The following is a 21,373-nucleotide window of genomic DNA, read 5'->3' as shown; positions in this document are numbered from 1 at the left end:
AAAGGAAAAGGAAAAAAAAACCCCAGCTCTTGCTGTCTCCGCCAGCAGCAGTCATGTGAACCAACCTGCCGCCGCCACGGCCCCGCAGACGGGGCTGATCCCGCTCCTCTCGGGCCCGCGGGTGTGAGGAGCGCGGCTCGGGATGCGCCCGGGGTCGCACACACACACACACTGCCGCCCGGCTCGGAGGTGGGCACGGCGCTGGGAGATGCTGGGCACGGCGCTGGGAGATGCTGGGCACGGCGCTGGGAGATGCTGGGCACGGCGCTGGGAGATGGTGGGCACGGTGCTGGGAGATGGTGGGCACGGCGCTGGGAGGTGCTGGGCATGGGAAAGCCTGGGCACTGGGAGCCGCTGGGCACGAGACAGCCTGGGCACTGGGAGCTGCGGGGGTTTGGGAGCTGTTAGGCACTGGGAGCCGCTGGGCACTGGGAGCCGCTGGGCGGTGGGAGCTGCTGGGTACTGGGAGCTGCTGGGTATTGGGAGCTGTGGGCACTGGGAGCTGCTGGGTACTGGGAGCTGCTGGGTATTGGGAGCTGTGGGCACTGGGAGCTGCTGGGTACTGGGAGCTGTGGGCACTGGGAGCTGCTGGGTATTGGGAGTTTTTAGGCACTGGGAGCCGCTGGGCAATGGGAGCTGTGGGCACTGGGAGCTGCTGGGTACTGTGGGCACTGGGAGCCGCTGGGCCCTGGGAGCTGTGGGCACTGGGAGCTGCTGGGAAGAGCGTTCAGCTCTGAACTCGCACAGCTGACTCGCTGCGCAGCGGATTGTACTGTTTACTTGCTTGTTGCTGTTTATTTGTTTCTTGCAAATGTATTTGCTGCTCATTTGCTGTTTACTCGATTTTTACCATCTATTTCATTTTACTACCTATTTCCTTTTGCCTATTTCCTTTCTGCTATTAACTTTCCCCTCTTTCTTTCTTTTCCTTCTCCTCTCTTTCCCTTCTCCTCTTTCCTTCCCTTCCCCTCTTTCCTTTCCCTCTTTATTCCCTTTCCGCTCTATATTCCCTTCCCCTCTCTATTTCCTTTCCCCTCTTTATTCCTTTTCCTTCTTTATTCCCTTTCTCCCCTTTTTTGCCTTTCTCATCTATATTTCCTTTCCCCTCTATATTGTCTTTCCCTTCTGTGACTCCTTTCCACTCTATATTGCCTTTCCCTTTTGTATTTCCTTTCCCCTCTGTATTTCCTTTCCCCTCTCTATTCCCTTTCCCCTCTATATTCCCTTCCCCCCTTTATTGCATTTCCCTTCTATATTTCCTTTCCCTCTTTATTCCCTTTCCCCTATTTATTCGTTTTCCCCTTTACCTCCTCTCCCCTCTTTATTCCCTTACCCCTCATTCTTTCCTTTTCCCTCTTCCCTTCCTTATTTCCCAGCTCCCTGAAATATTCCAAAGCAGCAGTTTGAGGAGCTGTCCAAGTCCCCCCAAGCTTCATCTGGTGCCAGTGTTAGGAACCTGCCACTACACACAATGTCTCGCCATGGTGCAAGTTCCAACCTGAACCAGAAATTACAAGCACAATTATTTTCCCTTCCCTTTACATTGCACTGGGATAAAAGAGAATTTCTTTTTGCACACGGTAATAAATACAAAATAAACAAAAAAAAATGAAGCTCTTTTGCTAAATTCAGCGCAGATGCCAGAAAATACAAGATGAAGATTTTAAAGTACTAATTTAAAAAGAATAACTCTCTAGCTGTGCCAGGCAGTGCAAATGTGCTTCCAGAGGAAGAGCAGGCAGACAGAAAGCAGGGGGAGGTGCTAAAAGTGACACAAATTTTAAGCATATCCAGTTAAATCTAAGATACAAAGATTCCAAAGAACAGGGTATTTGCTGTCTAAAAAAAAAAGAGTAACCTACATTAAAAAATTGCCCTAAATAACATAAACTATATAACAGTTAATAAATATTTATTCCATTTCAGGCTTCTCTGATCACCCTTAATGCAGCTATTTTGAAAATTAGAGGAGTTTCTTACTGAGAAAACTGCTTCAAGACAGAAAATAAATTACTTAAATGGATTTAATGCCTTTATGCATAACGATCTCATAGTTAACATAGCACTGACAAAATTAGTAAGCATAAATGAATTGCTTAAAATTTAACATTCCAGTGTCAAATTTATAAAGAAAGGAGTATTTCTCTAATAAAATTTTTCGGTTTGGTTCAATTTATTTTTAAAAGCAACTATCCTTAGCAGGTGGAAATCTTGCCAGGGGAAATGTTGGACACAGCATCAAACATCTTTATTTGACAGGAAGAACCTTCTTCTAAACTTTAAAGAGATGCAAAGCTTCCTAAAGAATCACTTGGAACTTCTATTCATTAACTTACAAATATGTGCATTAATTAGCTCCCCAGAAGAACCAATGTAATTTCCAGAACAAGAACTGCTACACCAGAACTGTGCCACTATTTGGAATGACAAGTTTTGTGCTTTCCATTTTCTAAAATCTTCACCCAATCCCCCTGATTATATTTGGAGCTGCAAAGGACAAAAGAATGATGAGTATTACTGGAACCTTTTTTTTTTTCTTTTTTGAGGGTCAGGGGCTCAAAGCAGTGAGAGCCCAAGGCTTTAATCCCTGGGTTAACCCAATGGTGCTCACCATGTCTGTTCATATACAGTAAAATAAAAACAGACAGGCAACTGCAGTCAGTCAAAATCACTCACGGGGGGGGGGGGGGGGATTTTTATTAGATTCTTGCAAGGGCTGTATCATTTCATCATTTATGCTTTTATAACACTGATTAGAAGCCTCTAGATTCATCCAGAACCTTCTAACCAGTGTTATAAGAGCATAAAACAATATCAAAGTCACTTGAAATTATTGAGTTCCATGGAAATTGGGGGAACTCCTTCCACCCTACACCAGCAGAGATATCACCTGATGAGTGAGCATTTGATTCCATTTAATTGTCTGTCTCTTCCCCAACACAGGAAATATGATTTCTTCCTACATGGCAGAGCCTCCTGCAATAACCACTATTGTATGCTGGAAAAATAAGATAATCAAGGAAGTCAGTGAATGCTTGCAGCTGCAGTTTTCGAGTTTTTCCTCATTTTCACTAATAGCTTATTAGAGTTGGTTTATTTTTCACTGAAGTCCTGAATTGTACAGTGTTGGAAAATTTAAAAAGAAAATATTCCAGCAGCTTCCACTTTTTCCTGAAAGATTTTCTGCCTCACAACTATAGTCTTGGTACTGTCATCTTGGGACAGAAACCTAATAATTTTACTCTATCAGTACAAAAAAGTTAATAAAAGTCATAAACCATTAGCAGCCTTTATCTAAAAATCACAAAGAACCTTCTACCCAGAGGTGAGTTAACCCTCATTCCCCTGCATCTTTGGCAGGTGCTCCCTAAAATGTGTGGGAGCTCTGCATGGGGATGTGAGAGGAGAAAAGGGCACCTTAAACAGAAATGAAAATATCAGCCCTCAAGTTCATTTTGATGAGTATTTTTTGCACATTTGTAACAAAACTATCCCAATTTTTACAGGTATTGGAGTCCACAGCCCCCATTAGAAATCTATGGAAAATCAGTGACTTACATACTCTGGAGGATCTATTTTTAGGCACTTGGATGCTTTTTAAAAAGCAAAAAAGTATCTGTCCCAAGCTCTATTTAACCTTCCTGCCAGCACCTCTAAGGGCAAAGGCTTCTCAGATAAGGCAGAACACAAGCTATGACTGCCATGATTCTATTCTTTTCTGATTTTGTCCATTTGGGAGTTCTTGCCAGAATATAAAAATGCCTTTACCATCTCAGCCTCTGTTAAAAATGCACTTCTTAGCATGTACAAATGCATTTCTCTCCACTATAAAATAGGCTTCCCGTATGCTGTGCCACCAAATGGAGAATCAGGCAAGGAAAGAGGGATTCAAATATAGACTGCAAAGCACATAAAGGCTCTTGGTGGTGGGGAGAACCCAACCTGAGCTGCTGCTGTCCTTCAGATTATTGATTGATCAGAAACCCAGGTGGTGGCAACACATTCAGGAATCCACCTCAGGGAAACACGTATAAACCAAAAGGTTGGTTTGTGTTTTTTTTTATTTTTCTGCAAAAATATCTGGGGGGGTTGCCCAGGGAGCTGCAGTTGAAGCACAGAGAAGCATCTGAGCCTGCTGAGATGATGCTCAAAGAGGCTGAGCCGCCCCAACCTCGGTGGTACCTCTGTTGGCACCATTGGTACCCTCTTAGCGCTCAGGTACCAGTGATATCACCCACAGCCTTCGGGCAGCCAGCCTGAGCTGGAATGGTGGGACGGGGGCAGGAGACTGTGTGTGGGCAAGGACAGCAGAGGGAAGGCTCAGGAACAGATGGCAGGAGTTATCAATTAGAAGGAAAAGCGAAAAATAGCAGTGTGAGTGGCACAGCCATGTGCCAGACAGCCTTTCCGTCACCGGGCACTGCCGCCGCAGTGCCAGGACAAGGGGCACTGTCACGCTGCTCTCCTGAGCAGCTGCTTCCCACAGCTCCCTCAAAAAACAGCCACGCGGAGCTGGGAAGGCTCTCAGCTCAGGCACAATGGTGTGGAGGATTTAAACACAGGCAGTTTCTCATGTGGTGAAGTGGCCACTCACTGCCAAGCTGTCCCGTTCCACTTCACTCAGTCCCTGTTGTTACAGTTGTTTTAATAACAACGCCGCTGAGGTGTGTTTGTGGGTGCATTCCAAAGGAATTTGGAGGTTGATGAATATATAGTTGTCACACATTAAGTGAAATTAAAATCAGGGCAAATGAAAATCCTTCTTTCTTGCCTTGCTCAAGTAATTATAAATAAGCCTTCACTAAGATTATAGCAGCAATGCAAGGAAAAACATTCCAAGAGCTGCACGTGTCTGCGGAAGGGAGTCATGTTCACCTTGGGGCTTTGCTTTGAGATGCTTATACAACCTCAAGCAGAGACAGAGAATCTTCTACTTAGGTTACATTAAAAAATTGCTGGGTATCTCTTAAGACTTGTTATGTGTCACAGCAAATGTCTGACACTTCTTTGATAGGTTAGAAGGCAATAGGAGAAGAAATTATGATCCAAAAGAGCTTGAATCTCGTGGCTTTTCCCTTTTTGAGAAGAAAAATTGCCAGGCTCAGTGTGGCAGCACCTGCAAATCTGTGAAGCTGTGCCTGCAGCGATACAGACACACAGATCAGAATTTCCCTGGGAGCCAAAATAAAACCTTGTCCCCAAGGATGAGAGGATGCCTTGGGGGAAGAATCTGGGTCAGGAGTGCAGAGAGGGGAGCAACAGAAGGGGAAAGGTGGGAAAATCAAACCCTCCAGTTCTGTGGGAAAGGCTGGAAGAGGGGAGGGAACAATGGCCAATAATGAGGGAGATGTCTTGCAAGCAGCAGCTTGAAGAGAGAGAAAAGCAAACACAATGAGAGGAAGCTACAATGGCTGAAGGGGAATTTAAAACCATGACTGAAATCTATCAGCAATGTTGAAGCAAGGAGTCTATCTGAATAAAATATGAATGGCTCACTGTCACTCTCACAGGTAGATCTGCCAAAGCAGCAACATGTCCAGATAAACCCCTCTATTTTCTGTAGATCTTTGTGCGGGGCATTCTCCCTGGAATGGGAAGGCCACTTGACAAGAGATTCTCCAGGTTTTATAATCCCAGAGCACTCACAGCCCCTCATTTCTATTATGCACATTTGGGTTGAAAGCAACACCCAGTTTCAGTCTGAATAACACAAATAACTCCAATGAATATCGCTGCCTGCCATCCATAAAATTGTGCAACCACATAACAAAGAGTTCTCTCCACTGGCTGTGAAGACAAGGAAAAAGAGAAGCTTTTAAAAAAAGCAAACAGTTATTGAGAACCCTTTCAAAAAAGGCAATGGCTGATTTGCAGTCGATAAAACATGAAAGTACTTGTTGTCATTAATTGCTTCAAAGGAGTATTGGGCTGATTTCAAGGTCTGGTTTCATCAGCAAGCAGAACTCATCCGGAATGGTTCGTCTTTATCCAGCAGCAACTTAGAAGCGTCAACGAAGCAAGAGATTAACAACTTGCACAGTATCTGGAAAGAAAGATCTGTTCAGCTCGGAGTATCAGCTTGAACAGAAAGCACTCAAGTGTGAAGCCCTGAAGCTGCATCCTTTTTACCTCCAATAATAAGATAGAAAATACGAATCAAATACAATTATATGCCACTACAAATTCTTATGGGCTTTAAACAAGCTGGTGAAAGGATGGTGCAATTTTCTCCACTAATAATACACTGGAAAGTCTTGTCCTGATGCAGCACCACTCAGAAGCATCAAAGCATGCAACAAATTAATTTCATTCTTTGCATTATGTATACATTGAGTTGGGAAAAAGTATCACTTAACTTGAGGGGGCTGTGCATACACCAACCCACAGCGTTTATGCTGAATAAAGAAATAAATTAAAAACCAGTGTCACTCAGAGAATTTCACGGCTGGTGGCTCCTACAAAAAAAGATTCCTGGCCCTTCCTCCAATGTCTGACACAGATGGGCCTCAGGGGCAGCATTTGGATTTGTGGGTTGCAGTGTTTGAATTTGTGGGTTGCAGCATTTGAATTTCTGGGTTGCAGCATTTGAATTTGTGGGTTGCAGTGTTTGAATTTGTGGGTTGCAGCATTTGAATTTGTGGGTTGCAGTCTGATGCTGCAGAGAACAAAGACAACCTGCTTGTTGTTTGCTCAGCAAAACAACTGCACCAATACTGGGTTGCACAGCGTTTCTGTACTCTGGTGTTGTACAGAAAACAATTTCATTTTGCCTTTGTGAAACTTTCTTCCTACCAGAAGCTCTCAATGAATTCCTTTAAATCATTATGGTGTTCCAGGCTTTATTCAGTGATTTGATTTCACTGCTTTAATCTAAGTGTGAACCTCTTTAGTAAATAGTGGGACAAAGCATCTGTGCTTCCAAAAGTGTTGGTGGATCATGCCAGTTTTATTTAGAATCACACCATTTTCATAACTGAAAAGTGTATAATGCTCTCCATGGGGAGGGAGGTTGGACTCTTGTAGAAGTTTCAAAATAGGTAAGTGGTTAAAGTGGTCAAATGGTGTAACGTGTTAGTCCAGCACAATTTATACAGACAACTCTACTGGGAGAGGTGGATATTGCACAAATTTTGTTGCAGTTCATGCCCAAGTGTGAGTTGGCCAAGGCAGGAGTGATAAGAAAACAGCACAGAAACACATCTTCTTTTAGCTCCTGTTGTAGTTTGGAATTATACTGTAAATTCTCTCCCTGCCACTAACTGCCCCTGCCATTAGTTAACAAAAGAAGTAGTTAACTGCTGTCTGATCCTTTGGGTGGGGGGCAGGCTGTCCCTTTTGGTTTTGGGGACATTCCCATGTTTTAGCTGAACGCAGGAGGGGGGGGTGCTGCGGTAGAGAAGCCGGTTTTTCTCCTGCTCCTCACTGCTGCTGCTGCTCTTTGGCGAGCTGGTTCCTTTTCTCCTTGCCACGGCTGTTCTCCTGGTTCAGATTGGGCCCCTGGTCACCGCTCCGGTCTCACCACCGCCTGCAGTGTCGTGGCCTGCCCGCCCCGGCTGCAGCAGCGACCCAGGAGAGAGAAGGCACAGCTGCTTCCCGGGACACGCTGCGGATCTCCCCTTCCAGCTTTCCTTCTTCGTTTGGGACAAGGGACACAGAGGGAGAGACAGAATTCGTCTGAGTGGTCACCGCTCGTCTGTCTCGCTGGAGAGGGACCGGGAGCTCACCCTGCAGCCAGCCGGGGTGTGACACAGACACTGCCCATAAGTGTAACTCTTCTCCAGGAGCAAACCTGCTGGTTTGGGGGTTGTTCTCTTTTATTTCTTGTGGTGTTGGGGAAGCAGTTTTCTCTGGTCTGTTTACAGTTATATCTATACCTACATATCTGTGTATATATATATATATATAATACATATATGTAAAAGTTAAGAACAGTTATCCTTCTTATATCCATTTTCTGATTGAAGTTCCTTTTCTTAAACCTGATAAAGAGTGACGTGATCAATGTGGAGAAATCCCCTCCTCCGTTTGTGAGTAAACATTTTGGTTTTTCCCCTCAAAACCAAGACAGCTCCTCTTCTTCAGCTCTCAGATCTTGGTGGCCTTCACTGCCACTCTGCAATTTCATTTTCCCTTCCTCTCATGGCTACAGTTGCTTTTCACTGCTTCCATCACCAGCTCTCTAAGGATAACCTTCCCAGCCCCAGAGCCAGGGGAAACCAATGGCACATAAGGGCACAGCAGGAGAGAAAATTTCTAGAAGATACCACCTCATGTCAATCAAAGTTACCCAAAATTAGGACCCAAGACAAATGGGTGGGGTGAGGAGCTGGACTCAAGGAAACAGTGTCTAGGAAAGAAGGATAACCAGGAGTTTGCAAATACAAATGCTTAACAAGAGTGGAATAAAGTCACCCAATCTCCATGTGCCAAAGTTCAGTCGTGAAGAGAGGAGGGAACAACTGAGCTGTTAGTATGACATTACTATAACTTTTTCACATGTGAGTAAAGAATACAGGACTTTCCAGAGGAGACATAACTGGCCTTGAACTGCCAGCAGAGGAACCAGAGCACTGTGGGAGAGCTTTTCACTCTGCCTGCTTGTTTCCCACAGGTAGACACTACTCTGGGATGTATTTAAAGACCAAAAATTTGCATTACCACTTTCATATTTTACAGCAGAGCAGCAAAAGGAGCCCGTTTTATCTGGCAGAGCTATTAGCAACAAAACCATCAACTCAGCACCAAGAGAACAAAATGTTGACTCTGCAGCCTCCCTGAAGCCCATGGATCTGCAAGCAGTTCCAGGAGAATTTAAGGATAGAAAGCTATTGGGATTGTGAGTGTAGAGGCAGCCAGTAATTCATCCACACCCCACAGACCTGCATAACACCTGAGACAGCCAAAAGCATCGATGAGGTCGTGAATAGTGAGACCCATCACTATGGCTTCCACGTTACCCTCTGCACACTATTTTACCCCTATTTTCTAGTCTAAGTGACCTTCAAAAGCTCCTCCTTTGCTCTTATTCTCATCCCCTCAGTTCCAAAGTGCACCCAAGCACCAAGTTAAGTCACAGTGACACTTTTGACCACAGTTGGGTTACCTGAGCAGTCTCTCCCTGCAAATTCCCAATTTCTTTTACGCTGAAGATGGTAGATATGCAATGCAACCATTCACCTCCTGAAACATCTTCTCTCCTAAAGAGAGGATAGCAAGCTCTGAAGTCATGTTATTAAGCAGGATCTTTCGAAGATGAAACCCAATAGTTGAAGCTAATAATTGTCTCGCTATCCTTAGTTCCATTTAGACACTTGGTGTTAAATAGAAACTAAAACATTGACGACTTAGTCATTAAAATAACAGCATTTTAAATTATATTAGTAGCCTACATTTCTTCATCTCCAAAATAACCACTAATGAATCACGCTGGTGCAAGTAAGAAAAGATAAAAAAAGCATGTACTGCTGTAACAGGGTTATCTCTGTACAAATATGTAGGTGTTGGCAGCATTTGTAATGTTCTCAGTGGTTAATCCCATTGAGAAAGGAAGCCTTGCTCACTCAGGAGTCTTTGAGGTGGATTAATGATTGAAGTGCTATCACAATACCATCCCTGCTTCTGGTTCAGGACATTATCACAGGGCCTTACAGTGTCTGACAATGTTGAGGAAAGAGTTTTTCCTCTCCCCAGTCTTTGTGATGCTGCCTGCAGACTGAGTTTCGCACTGGCAGCTGGGTTTAGATTTTATGTAATGAGAATAGGTAAAAGAACTCTTGTTTATATAGGTTAGTAAGTCAGAGCAGGTAAACAATTGAAAGAATAAAGAAGGTGCAAGCTTTAAATCCCTCATCAAAGAGCAATCTTCTGTAGACACTCTTTCAGAAGCACTCCCATTTATTCTTATATTTCTGGCAGCAGTGGTAGATGTGATATTCATTAATTCAGTGGAAAATGCATGGCTGCCATCCAAGCCATGACTGTGAAAATAGAAGTGTTCTGGATATTATTTGGCAGTCACACCCCCAGCCATCAGGACTACTACAATGAGGTTTGGCTTCCGTATTCCAGTTTCAAAATAACTCTGTTTTCTTCCGGACAAGAAGGATGCAAATAAAACTAATGCACATTCCTAAAAACGAGTGGGAGCAGAGGAAGGAGAGCAATTGTATAAACAAACAAATTGTATGGGTTGTTCTCCACCAAGTCATGGAATTTCAGAGGGGAGCAACTGCAGAGCGTGTATTTAGGACAGAAATCATCCTCCCTTTGTATTACCTGCCCAGGTAACACAGTTACACCTGTAACTACTCCAGCAAACTGCAGAGTGTGTGTTTAGGAGAGAAATCATCCTCCCTTTGAGATTACCTGCACAGGTAACACAGTTACACCTGTAACTACTCCAGCAAACTGCAGAGTGTGTGTTTAGGAGAGAAATCATCCTCCCTTTGAGATTACCTGCCCAGGTAACACAGTTACACCTGTAACTACTCCAGCAAACTGCAGAGTGTGTGTTTAGCAGAGAAATCATCCTCCCTTTGAGATTACCTGCACAGGTAACACAGTTTCACCTGTAACTACTCCTGCAAACTGCAGAGTGTGTGTTTAGGAGAGAAATCATCCTCCCTTTGAGATTACCTGCACAGGTAACACAGTTACACCTGTAACTACTCCAGCAAACTGCAGAGTGTGTGTTTAGCAGAGAAATCATCCTCCCTTTGAGATTACCTGCCCAGGTAACACAGTTACACCTGTAACTACTCCAACAAACTGCAGAGCGTGTATTTAGGAGAGAAATCATCCTCCCTTTGTATTACCTGCCCAGGTAACACAGTTACACCTGTAACTACTCCTGCAAACTGCAGAGTGTGTGTTTAGGAGAGAAATCATCCTCCCTTTGAGATTACCTGCCCAGGTAACACAGTTACACCTGTAACTACTCCAGCAAACTGCAGAGTGTGTGTTTAGGAGAGAAATCATCCTCCCTTTGAGATTACCTGCCCAGGTAACACAGTTACACCTGTAACTACTCCAGCAAACTGCAGAGTGTGTGTTTAGGAGAGAAATCTTCCTCCCTTTGTATTACCCGCACAGGTAACACAGTTACACCTGTAACTACTCCAGCACTTTCACAGCAGGAAGGATCATGTGGCATTAGCCATCCAGGATCCAGCCTGTGATCATCTACATCTCAATTAAGCTGATGATTTTACTCACAAATTCAAGGGCACAATTCAGGTCTGAGAATTTTAAAAAATAAACTGTATATCTTTATAAACAAACAAACAAAAAAAAAAGCAAACATATGGAGAACACGCTATGTACCAAAAGAAAAAAGATATACAAGACAGATAAAAGAGAGTAATATAAAATACAGACTTCAGATCTTCCATTAGGAAGCTTCAGCTGAGAAGCAAATTCAAGGCACTTGCAGCACTTCTTTGTTTACTACCACTTGTGACAGAGAACTAAACCAAAGGGAATATCCCCGCCTTGGCTCCACCAGTGAACACCAGCCACAGTTTCACTGGGAACTGGTGCTTCAGCAATCCTGCAGGAGTGCCCAGCAGCTCTGGCTTCTGAGGAACCACCAATCCTGCAGGAGTGCCCAGCAGCTCTGGCTTCTGAGGAACCACCAATCCTGCAGGAGTGCCCGGCAGCTCTGGCTTCTGAGGAACCACCAATCCTGCAGGAGTGCCCAGCAGCTCTGGCTTCTGAGGAACCACCAATCCTGCAGGAGTGCCCAGCAGCTCTGGCTTCTGAGGAACCACCACTTTGGACAACAGAGGGGTGATCACAGTCCCCAGGACATCTCTGCTCCAAAGGAGACCAGGAAAGCCTAAGACCATTCCCTCAGCAAGGTGATGACTGGTGGAGGGTGATGAAGCAAGAGAAAGAATACATGGACATTTATAAAGCAGGGGAGAACTTTTATAGAATCACCTGATGTAAAGAATCTATGAATTTTTAATATTTTTTTCTGGTTGAGAATTTGGCGAGAAATTTAGAAGTTATTCCCCCTAAGTCCCCCTGGCTAGGACCATGCTTCACTTTATGTTGGGAGACTGCAAGGAACATCAAAGGAATTATTAGCAGAAAAGGAGGAAAAATAAATAGGACTCACAGGGCACGTGTGAGGTCAAGAAGTACAAATGGAAGGACTGGAAGAAGGGAAGAAAATACAGTGAAAATACATTTTGCTCAGCCTCTGAATACCAACCACCACTTCAGCATGAGGATTTAGCCAACCATATAGCAACCAAAAGCAGTACAGTAAAGAGTGAAGGTGCAGGAGGGACTAATTAGTGATTTAAATTTATGTAGGGAACACTACAAAAAGCAAAGGCTGTGAGCAAGCTCCTGCAGCACTGAGAGTCACAGAGCTCTGACACTGAAACACCTGCACCTCTTAATCCACAGGCTTTTAATTAATGAGTAACAGGAAAGACACAAGTGTTCAAATCCCAGTTGCAGGAAAGGTGGTGCGTCTTGTGCTGTGAAACTCTACTGGGACTGGTTTTCTGTCAAGAAATAAAGGAATGTTTGAGTGATGCAAGACAGAGACCTATCACAGAACAAGAGGCATAGGGCTGTGTGGGATAACTAGAAGAACAGGACACTATAAAAGCCCAGAAGGTATTCAAAAGCATTTTTCCTGTCCTTCCACCACTCCTTTGAACAATCACAGTTCATGGATTTGTCTGAGACCATCGCTGGGAAGAGCTGTCCTGCTCCCCCACAGGCAGCTAAGGTGGGAGCCAAGGAGCTCCTCCACAGCTCATGGTGATCACAAATCCCATTTCTACCCAAAAGCTGTGCAGAGCAGTGCAGTTTATTCCTGCTCCCACTGCCCTGTGTTCCAATGCCACCAACACTGAGAAAACCCTCCTGCTGCTTTGATCCAGCAAGTCAGGGGAACAGTCTGTGGAGGAAAAGTGAAAAATTCCCATCTCTACACTCTCCAGAGTACAGACCCACCAGAAGAACAACCAGCAAGCCTCCCATTGCATTCTTCAGGCATCATCAATATTTTAATAGAGAAGGTTCAAAATATTAACTAATAAACTCAATTTTAATTAGTGCTCCAATGGAACCCTTACCTAAAGGCACGGGCAGAGTTTTCTCTGACTTAGTACCTTTTACAGCTTACATAATCAAGAAGCTGAGCATTGAAAGGTTGCTTGGCTTCTTTAGAAGAGACTGCCTGAGACTTTCTGATCATTAACTGCCAGAACTGGAGAGCCTTTTCTCAAAGTAGGTATTGCTGCAGGTAAATAGCACCAAGAACAAAATACAGATTCTCTCCCCTTATCATCTCCTTACTCTGTCTCAGTGTGGCTTTTAGTTTACATTCTCACTAATTAAGGCTCACTGAGTGACTTTAACCTTCATCTGTGCTCCTTAAAAAGTGGAACTATCAGGGATTATGTTGCTGTGGACCATTATGGGTGGGAAACCCTTTGTAAATCCAATTGATCTCCCTTATCTCCTCTGTCACTCTCCACTACAGGGGAAGCAGCTGTCTCCCAACTATGCTGCTGAGCATTTTCTGGGCTTTTACAGCTTTACATCTATCTATACTCTGCATTTCCAATCCCTACCCAGTGCAGGGGTTGCCCAGAGTCAGTGACAGAACAAACCTCCCAGCACACGACTGTTACTGTCAGGTAAGAAACAGCATCTCCATTAACTTTTCTGCAAAGAAAAGACAGGTAAACACATACAGAGGTAAAGGGAATAGGAGAGAAGAAACCCCAATGCTATCAAAAATAGCGTGACCAGCAGGCCCAGGGCAGTGACCCTTCCCCTGTACTCTGCCTTGGGGAGGCCACACCTTGAGTGTTGTGTTCAGTTCTGGGCCCCTCAGTTCAGAAAGGATATTGAGGGGCTGGAGCGGGGCCAGAGAAGAGCAACGAGGCTGGAGAAGGGACTGGAGCACAAGTGCTGTGGGGAGAGGCTGAGGGAGCTGGGGGTGTTCAGCCTGGAGAAGAGGAGGCTCAGAGGTGACCTCAGCACTGTCTGGAACTGCCTGAAGGGTAGTTCTGGCCAGCTGGGGGTTGGTCTCTTCTCCCAGGCACTCAGCAATAGGACAAGGGGGCACGATGGGCTCAAGCTCTGCCAGGGGAAATTTAAGTTGGATATCAGAAAAAAATTCTTTCCAGAGAGAGTGCTCAGGCATTGGAATGGGCTGCCCAGAGAGGAGGTGGATTCACCATCCCTAGAGATTTTTAAACACAGATTGGCCGTGGCACTGAGTGCCATGATCTGGTAAAGGGACTGGAGTTGGACCAAGGGTTGGACTCGATGATCTCAGAGGTCTTTTCCAACCCAATCGATTCTATGATTCTGTGATTCCAAAGACTGGGGGCTGTGTTAGCAGTGATGAACAGAGCCCATAAGACACAAAGGGAGTGTAGGAACAGACAGCTCAGGGAACTGGATGGTAGAAAACAACATCATCACTCCAAAAACTGTCAGGAAGGAGCTGGGTAAGGACACAGTGAAGGAGGGTTGGAGCAGCTCAACAGGAATATTAGGATGAGGCAAAATTTAGGGAATAAAATAAAATATGGAAAAGGAGATTGGAAGCTCAAACAAAGCAGAAATGTTATACTGATGGCAATAATCAGACGTGTTTCTGAGAAAAGAAATGAAACCCCATGCTAAAGACAGAAATCATGGCCACACTCAGCACAAAGTCTCACAGCTCTGTTAACTACAGTAACTTCCTAAAATACAGCACACTGAGACACCACTTGTAACTAGCACAAGACTTTCTTAACTTGTTACTACATGCTAGAGCCTCTCAGGGGGTTTGGGAGGCTCCAGGAAGGCTGATCATGTTGCAGGATCATGGCCTTAGCTGTTCATGCCAAAGGCAGGGTGACCCAGAGCATCATTGCTGCAGGAGGTCAGGCAAGGCACACACAGCCCACAGCACACCTCTCTTTGCATAACAAACACCTCTAAGGCCCTCAAGCTTGGTAGGGGCATAAAGTTATGGAAGGAAGGAAAATTAATATTAAAAAGCAACAGTAGTTTTTGTTTCATTCAAGAACAGCCTCGTTTTTCTCGAGCATTCGGAAGGCACTTACTGCTAATCTACAGGCATTAAAAATTAGTGCTCATAATAAGCTAGGAAGGACATTAAAGTCTTTTTTAAAAGGAGAACAAGTGCTAAGTAATTCATGTCAGCAAGAAAAGCCCCCTAGTGCAGCAAGCACAGAGCAAAAGCCAGCGAGCCCTATTGGGCTGGGGCATCTCTGCAGCTTATTCCAGACAAGGAGCAAAAGGGAACATGACTCCTGAGAATCAGCAGGGTCTGGCAAGGCAGGAATTACATCAGAGCTACAAGGCACCCTTCACTCAGAGGATTGCATGCAGATCCACCTGAGAAGTGCACAGAATTCCTGGATATGCCAGGTTGACGCTCTCCTGGCTAAGGAAAAGTGCCCACAAATGCCAAGGGATGGGGGAGTTGCCACTAAACATATTTTCTCGGCCCATTGAGTTGAATTTTGACAGATTATTTCAATGGAGCACAGGCATACAACCAGTTAATAAAAACCATTCCAAAAAGTGCCTTTCTACACCGTTAGGCACTAACTATCTGTTCTGATCTAATATTTCTATGCTGGTGGTGCTTAATTGTAGTTCAATTAATTAGTTTTACCACTCTCCTCATAGGTGTTTGGTGTGGCACTGTAGCCCCTCCACTCAGGGGCTCTCTGAAAAATGCTGCCTCACAGGGAAAAAGGGACCAGCCAAATCCATAGCTCCTCCACATGCAGGATGGGGTAAGGTGGTTAATTAGTTTAATGAATTAATTTTTGATGGATCACAACGTGTTTCACTGTCCTAGTTCAGCAGGAGGGACCAGCTAACCCTGTGTGGGGGTGATCAAAGCTGTGTATTCTCCCCCCTCTATTCATTCCCCAAGGACAATGGGCCATTGGCAGCAGCTGCCCAGGGAGCCATTATCACCTTCACACTCAGCCTGAGGGGGCAGAGCTGCTAATGGGCCATCAACAGCTCAACACCCCCTGGCTCCCAGAGTTAATCACCCATTGTGTGAGTCCCCGCCCAGGGGGAGGGACTGAGAGCTCCCTGAGGGTACATAAGGGGTGGGTAAGAAGACCTCGGGAACCTCTTGTCGGATCCAGAGGAGCAGCAGGACCTTGACAGCAGGAGATCACCGCTCTCGCCCAGACCACAGCCCTCGCCTGCACCAACAGGATTTTCATTTCCTTTTGCTCTGGACTGGGGGGAGCCACAGGGGTCTCAGCACAAGGGCAAACAAACCCCCTTGGGTTTGTGCCCCAGGACACTGGGTTATACTGCTGGGGTTTTGTGAGTTGAAAGCAATTTCCCTTGTGTGTCAGTGTTGTTATTGTAATATTATTATTAAATTTTAGGTCTGACTTATAATCTCTCTCGTGGTGAGTTCATTTCCCCTGCTGGTTCACCTTTAAACCAGCACATTCACAGAGCCAAACAACCCCCAGCCAGAGCTGCTGCCCTGGAGTCAATAATTCCCTTTGGTTAAGTTAAAAGATGATGCTTTTAGACCTCACACAACAGCATTTCAAAAATATCCTGTTTAAAGGTTTGCACCATTTAAAAATACCTTTTAAGTGGGTCATTGTTAAATTCACAGAAGTACTTTTATTTTTTGCTTAGATTTTTAATTATATTGCTGTGCACACACACAACAATAATTATATGTATGAGGTGACATGTCAAGAAATTATCATTCAACACTCCAAAGGACTGTGACTTTCTTTACAGGTATTTAAAACCCTTTGACTAAACCAATATGTTTCATCTACAGAGTACTCTAGAAGGAGAGGAAAGGAAAAACAATAAAATAGGACCCTACAACAAAATACCTGCTTCTTCTTGAAGGTTTCTAGATCACCACTAAGAAAAATCTTTCACAAATAGAGCCTGGAAAAATCAACATTTTCGCCCACTGTGGTTCGAATATTCTAATCCCAGCCAGTTGCACGTCCCTGTGAAAGCCATCATTAGATCATTTCTGTCCCATGGCAACCACTTTGTTTGCTCAGGGAAATAAAATATTTTTGCCTCCTCAGGCAGCACCTTTCTCTGCATGGCTTCCTAAATGAAGCTGTTTGCAATCCAAAGCTAAGAACACAATTTACGGTGGCCTTCTCGGGGATTTGTACCCATATAGATGGAAAATAAAAAGCTTTTCTGACTGTGTGTAAGTGTGCATGTACACAGTGAGGGGAAGTGTTCTATATTTTATATAAAAAAGCCTGGATTTGTTAATAAAATATTTAAAGTTACACGTTCAAGTTAATAAATTGATCTACATTATTAAACAATTATCTGGAAGAGAGCAATGGAAAGAAGAGAGAGTTTTTTAGCAACCTGAATGTGCAATGATAATTTATGTGTGAATTTAGTAAGTGATAAGAGTAAGTCAGACACCAGAGACTTCAAGCCACTTGAGAGGATCTTCCTGTAACTGCCAGAGCTGAGAATTCCATGATAATCCCAAAACTTTGAGGTTCCTGCCAGAGCCCCCAGTTCTCAAACGAGGCCTCTCAAGTCTCTCTGTGGATGTGGCTTGTTCTTAAAAGGGGGTTTTAATTATTAAATCCCACTAAAGTGACTATACCTACTTTAAATAATTCACTGCTGCTGTTTCACTGCTCAGGTCATGCTCAAATTCCCGACAGGCATTTCAAAGAGGAGAGAAGCAGAGTGGAGTAGGGACACACAAAAACAATGGCAAAAAGAAACCACAGGAGCAGACCTTGTACTACACTGGGACTTACTGGGATCATCCCAATCATTATCATCACCATCATCATCTGAAGGTTCTCTCCATTCAAGCCTAAAAGGACTATCATGAAAAAAGAATCTTGATTTATTTGATTTTTTAAAAAAATTAGATAATCCTGTCATGTCTTTTTATGACATCAAAATGTTACTGATTTAAAGACTGAAGGACAAGGGGCACTGGAATGTGCAAAAAGTATCTCAGGGGAAACTTGGAATGCTTGAGAGATGGGAGGCCAAACAGGATGAAACACCCACACAAATGCTGCAGGAAGAGAGGAAGTAAGGAAAATAATACTCAAGTAGCTGTTGTGCTACACCAGATCTTTAGGAAATCTTATTTCTCCACCTAAATTTTGCAAAATAAAACACTGAGTCTACAAAGGTGAAGGTTTGAGTTTTCATGACTGTTCCTCATGATTTGGGTCTAAGCAAAGATGAGATGTTTCTAACTCTGTTTCCTCCAGCTTTTCCAGCCAGTACAGGAAGAAGAGCAGTAGGAATCTGTCTGTTATCATTGTAGAATTCCAACCTTTTTGTCATTAAGCTTTAATGCATGATCTGGGCAGCATCTCACTGGTGATGCAATGTGATGGGTGCACTGCAGAATGTCATTGGATATCAAGAGATGTGTCCTGGTGTAACCTCTCTGGGGCACAGGGAGAGGCTCCTGACAAACCAGAGGGCAGAGAACAGCTTTGAAGCCATTACTGGAAAGTCGTTTTCAACAACTGCACAGGATTTGTGACCACCCAGACTTTGTGGTGGTCCAAGCTGCTCAAGTGCTTCATTACAAAACTGCTCCTTCCTCACCTTCTGCAAGGCTCATCTCTCTTCTCTCATTTGTTGTAATTCCTGTCACATGAGCACAGAGATGAAGGGCACAGGATGGACTTCAGGCAAGTTTTGTGCTCCTTGCTTTGGGGTTGACTCAAAACTGTGCTGATTCAACCAGAGCTGCTTCCCATTCCATCCCATTCCATCCCCACTCAGCTTCCCATTCCATCACTCCCCAGTTCCTGGGTGATGGCCACAGCTCAGCCACATTTCTGCTCTCACTGTGCACACTGAACCAGGAAGGACTGACACAAGACCTTGCTGGGCTTAGGGAACTGTAAAACCATCAATTAAGCCAAGCCTAGATCAGTTCAAAGCTGATAAAGAGATATAAATCAGTGGAACAAGGAGCAGTAGTTTTGCATATTGGTATTCTAATGGGAATTTTAATTTTCAATATTTTGTATAAATTCCTAAAACAATTGGTATAAATTCTTCCTCAGTTGCACCTCCACAGTTTCAAGAATCAGGCCTCTAATAGACCTGTACTGTGTGTTTATGAACCTTTTATCAGTTAAAGAGGGAGCAGAATCAGGAACCCATGAGATTTTAACTCCTTGTTAAGCAATTGTCATGGCAGGTTCTGACAAGAAGAGAAAAATGTCATAAAACTAAGCAGAACTAAGCAGCCCTCAAGATAATTCCCAGCTTTAACAAAACCAGAGCAGGATTCATCCATACTTTTCATTACAAAGGCTGTAACCATGGGCACAATTAGATCCTGACAACCTGTAATCCTTGTTCTACCACAGTGGGAATAAAAATTTTAAAATCTCCAAACCACTGCACTGTAACTTTCAACCAAGACAAACAAAACTTAATCCAATTGTATTGAAAACTTCCTACTTTTTAACCAGGGCTCAGAGGGAAGGCTGAAAACATTCCTGTTACAGCACAACATCCTTTGGGCTGAAATAACATAAAATGCACTTGAAAAGATCCTGGAGAAGGGAATTCTAAGGGGAACTATGAGCAAACTATGGCAGGAGATTGGAGATTCTTTGTCAGGGCTCCAGGCATGGATAAGAGCTTGGACAAAGGACAAGAGGAGTCACAGCACACGATTTCAGAGGGCCAACAAACCCAAACATTTTCATTGGAAGGCTGACTTAACTTTTCTCACAGATCCTCAACTCTGCTCAAAAAAAAAAAAAAGTGCTCTTGGAGATATCTGGACAGCTCCAAGTGCGTCAACATCGCACAGGCAAACTTGAGATCTGTCAGCCCTCCCAATATTGCAGTTACTGGAGCTGTCAGTCTTCATAAATGCCAATCTAAGGGAATCTCCATCCTGACAATTTCCTAAATTAATGTCTAGCTGCACACTGAGTAATTATTTCTTTCTTTCAGACATAACAGTGACAACTGAGAGCAATTTTTTTCTAACCGAATGTCTCTCCCAAGTTGAATCTTCAGACTTTGTCCACAACAGAGAGGCAAATTATACCATAATAGACATCAGCTATCCCATAGGATTTATTCCTCCAAAATGTACTGTGAAAGAATTAAAGAAAACAAGGAGTCTGAATTATGTCTTACACTCATGATGGAAAAAGTATTGGCTAATCCATCCCTGTTGATTTTAAAAGAAGTTTATTTGGGTTTTAGACAACATGTATTTAAGTTCTGAAGACACTTCCTTTGATCCGGCATCAAACACTTTCTGACACTCATTTCTGAAACTCAGATCCACAAAGAGATAAAGTACAGTTAAAGTGTCACAAGAGTCAAAGCAAATACACCTAAACCAACACAAAGTATGTTTAACATTTCCTTTCTACTTCTGATAATACTCAGGACACTGAAAGATCTCAGATCTGTTGTCCTTTTCTAAAGTATTTGCAGGATTTTCTTTCAAGTTTTCAGAACTTAATTACTCTAAAGTGGCTTCTGCCACTCATTGTCAAAGTTGGGATGTTCAAAAGGACATCCCTGCCCAAATTTTGTTGGCTTTGAGGAAAAATCAAGCCTCTATTTTATTAAGGATGTGAAAAAAATCCAGCCTACATTGTTCAAGGAAATTTGGATTCTATTGTAAACCACAGGCAAATACCACTATCCTGACACAAAGTAACATGTCTGGATATATGAAGCAATAACCAGTCTCTTTTTAAATTGCTATTTTTTTCAATCCCATAAAGCACTCGGGTTTTTATGCACAAGTTTTCTAACCAAGGCTGCCCTTTTTCTCCTGCACATTTACTGGCTTACCCAAGAAAAAGGTACGGGAGGACCTCACAGAGCAGGATACCTGCACACAGAATCCTTGCTGAAACATCATCTGCAGGAAAACTGGGAAATGAGGTGCAGAACTACAGTATTTTTCCTTGACAATATAAACATCCAATACTTCTTGTAGTAACACCACTTTTAAAATAAGTGAGTGTTACTCTCAAACATTTCAAGGAGTTACAGCCCCTTTGACACACAGAGTGGGGTTGTGGAGCATTTAATCACAACTTTACATGTATGATTTCTTATATATTGGCATAGTATAAAACACACTGAGGAAGTTATTCTATTAGTCTCAATGAATACACTAAACTCACTTTATTCCATCCATCTTTTCAATGTTCTGAGCCTTAAGTGTGGAGTTCAGGGCCATTTTGAGCCCAGAAATTTTAATGGAATCATAAAATCACAGAATGGCTTGGGTTGGAAGGAATTTGAAAGCTCATCTTGTACTTTGCACATCCCATGGGCAGGGACTCCTTCCACTGTCCCAGGA

General features: G+C 43.6%; 1 protein-coding gene and 1 long non-coding RNA gene across 2 annotated transcripts in view; one reads left to right on the top strand and one right to left on the bottom strand.

The window, feature by feature from the left end:
• The window catches only part of SHANK2 (SH3 and multiple ankyrin repeat domains 2), a 283,596-nt gene that overhangs the window by 203,565 nt on the left and 58,658 nt on the right, over positions 1-21,373 (bottom strand). The window lies entirely within an intron of this gene.
• Positions 10-7,876, top strand: LOC139673507 (uncharacterized). Its single transcript, XR_011698127.1, has 3 exons — positions 10-1,580; positions 3,837-4,042; positions 5,564-7,876. It is a non-coding gene; the product is annotated as an uncharacterized lncRNA (long non-coding RNA).

The sequence above is a fragment of the Pithys albifrons genome, chromosome 6 (assembly GCF_047495875.1).
Source record: "Pithys albifrons albifrons isolate INPA30051 chromosome 6, PitAlb_v1, whole genome shotgun sequence".
In the NCBI taxonomy this organism is placed as follows: Eukaryota; Metazoa; Chordata; class Aves; order Passeriformes; family Thamnophilidae; genus Pithys; species Pithys albifrons.
The sequence above is the reverse complement of the archived record's forward strand: the minus strand, read 5'-3'. Positions and strand labels throughout refer to the sequence as shown.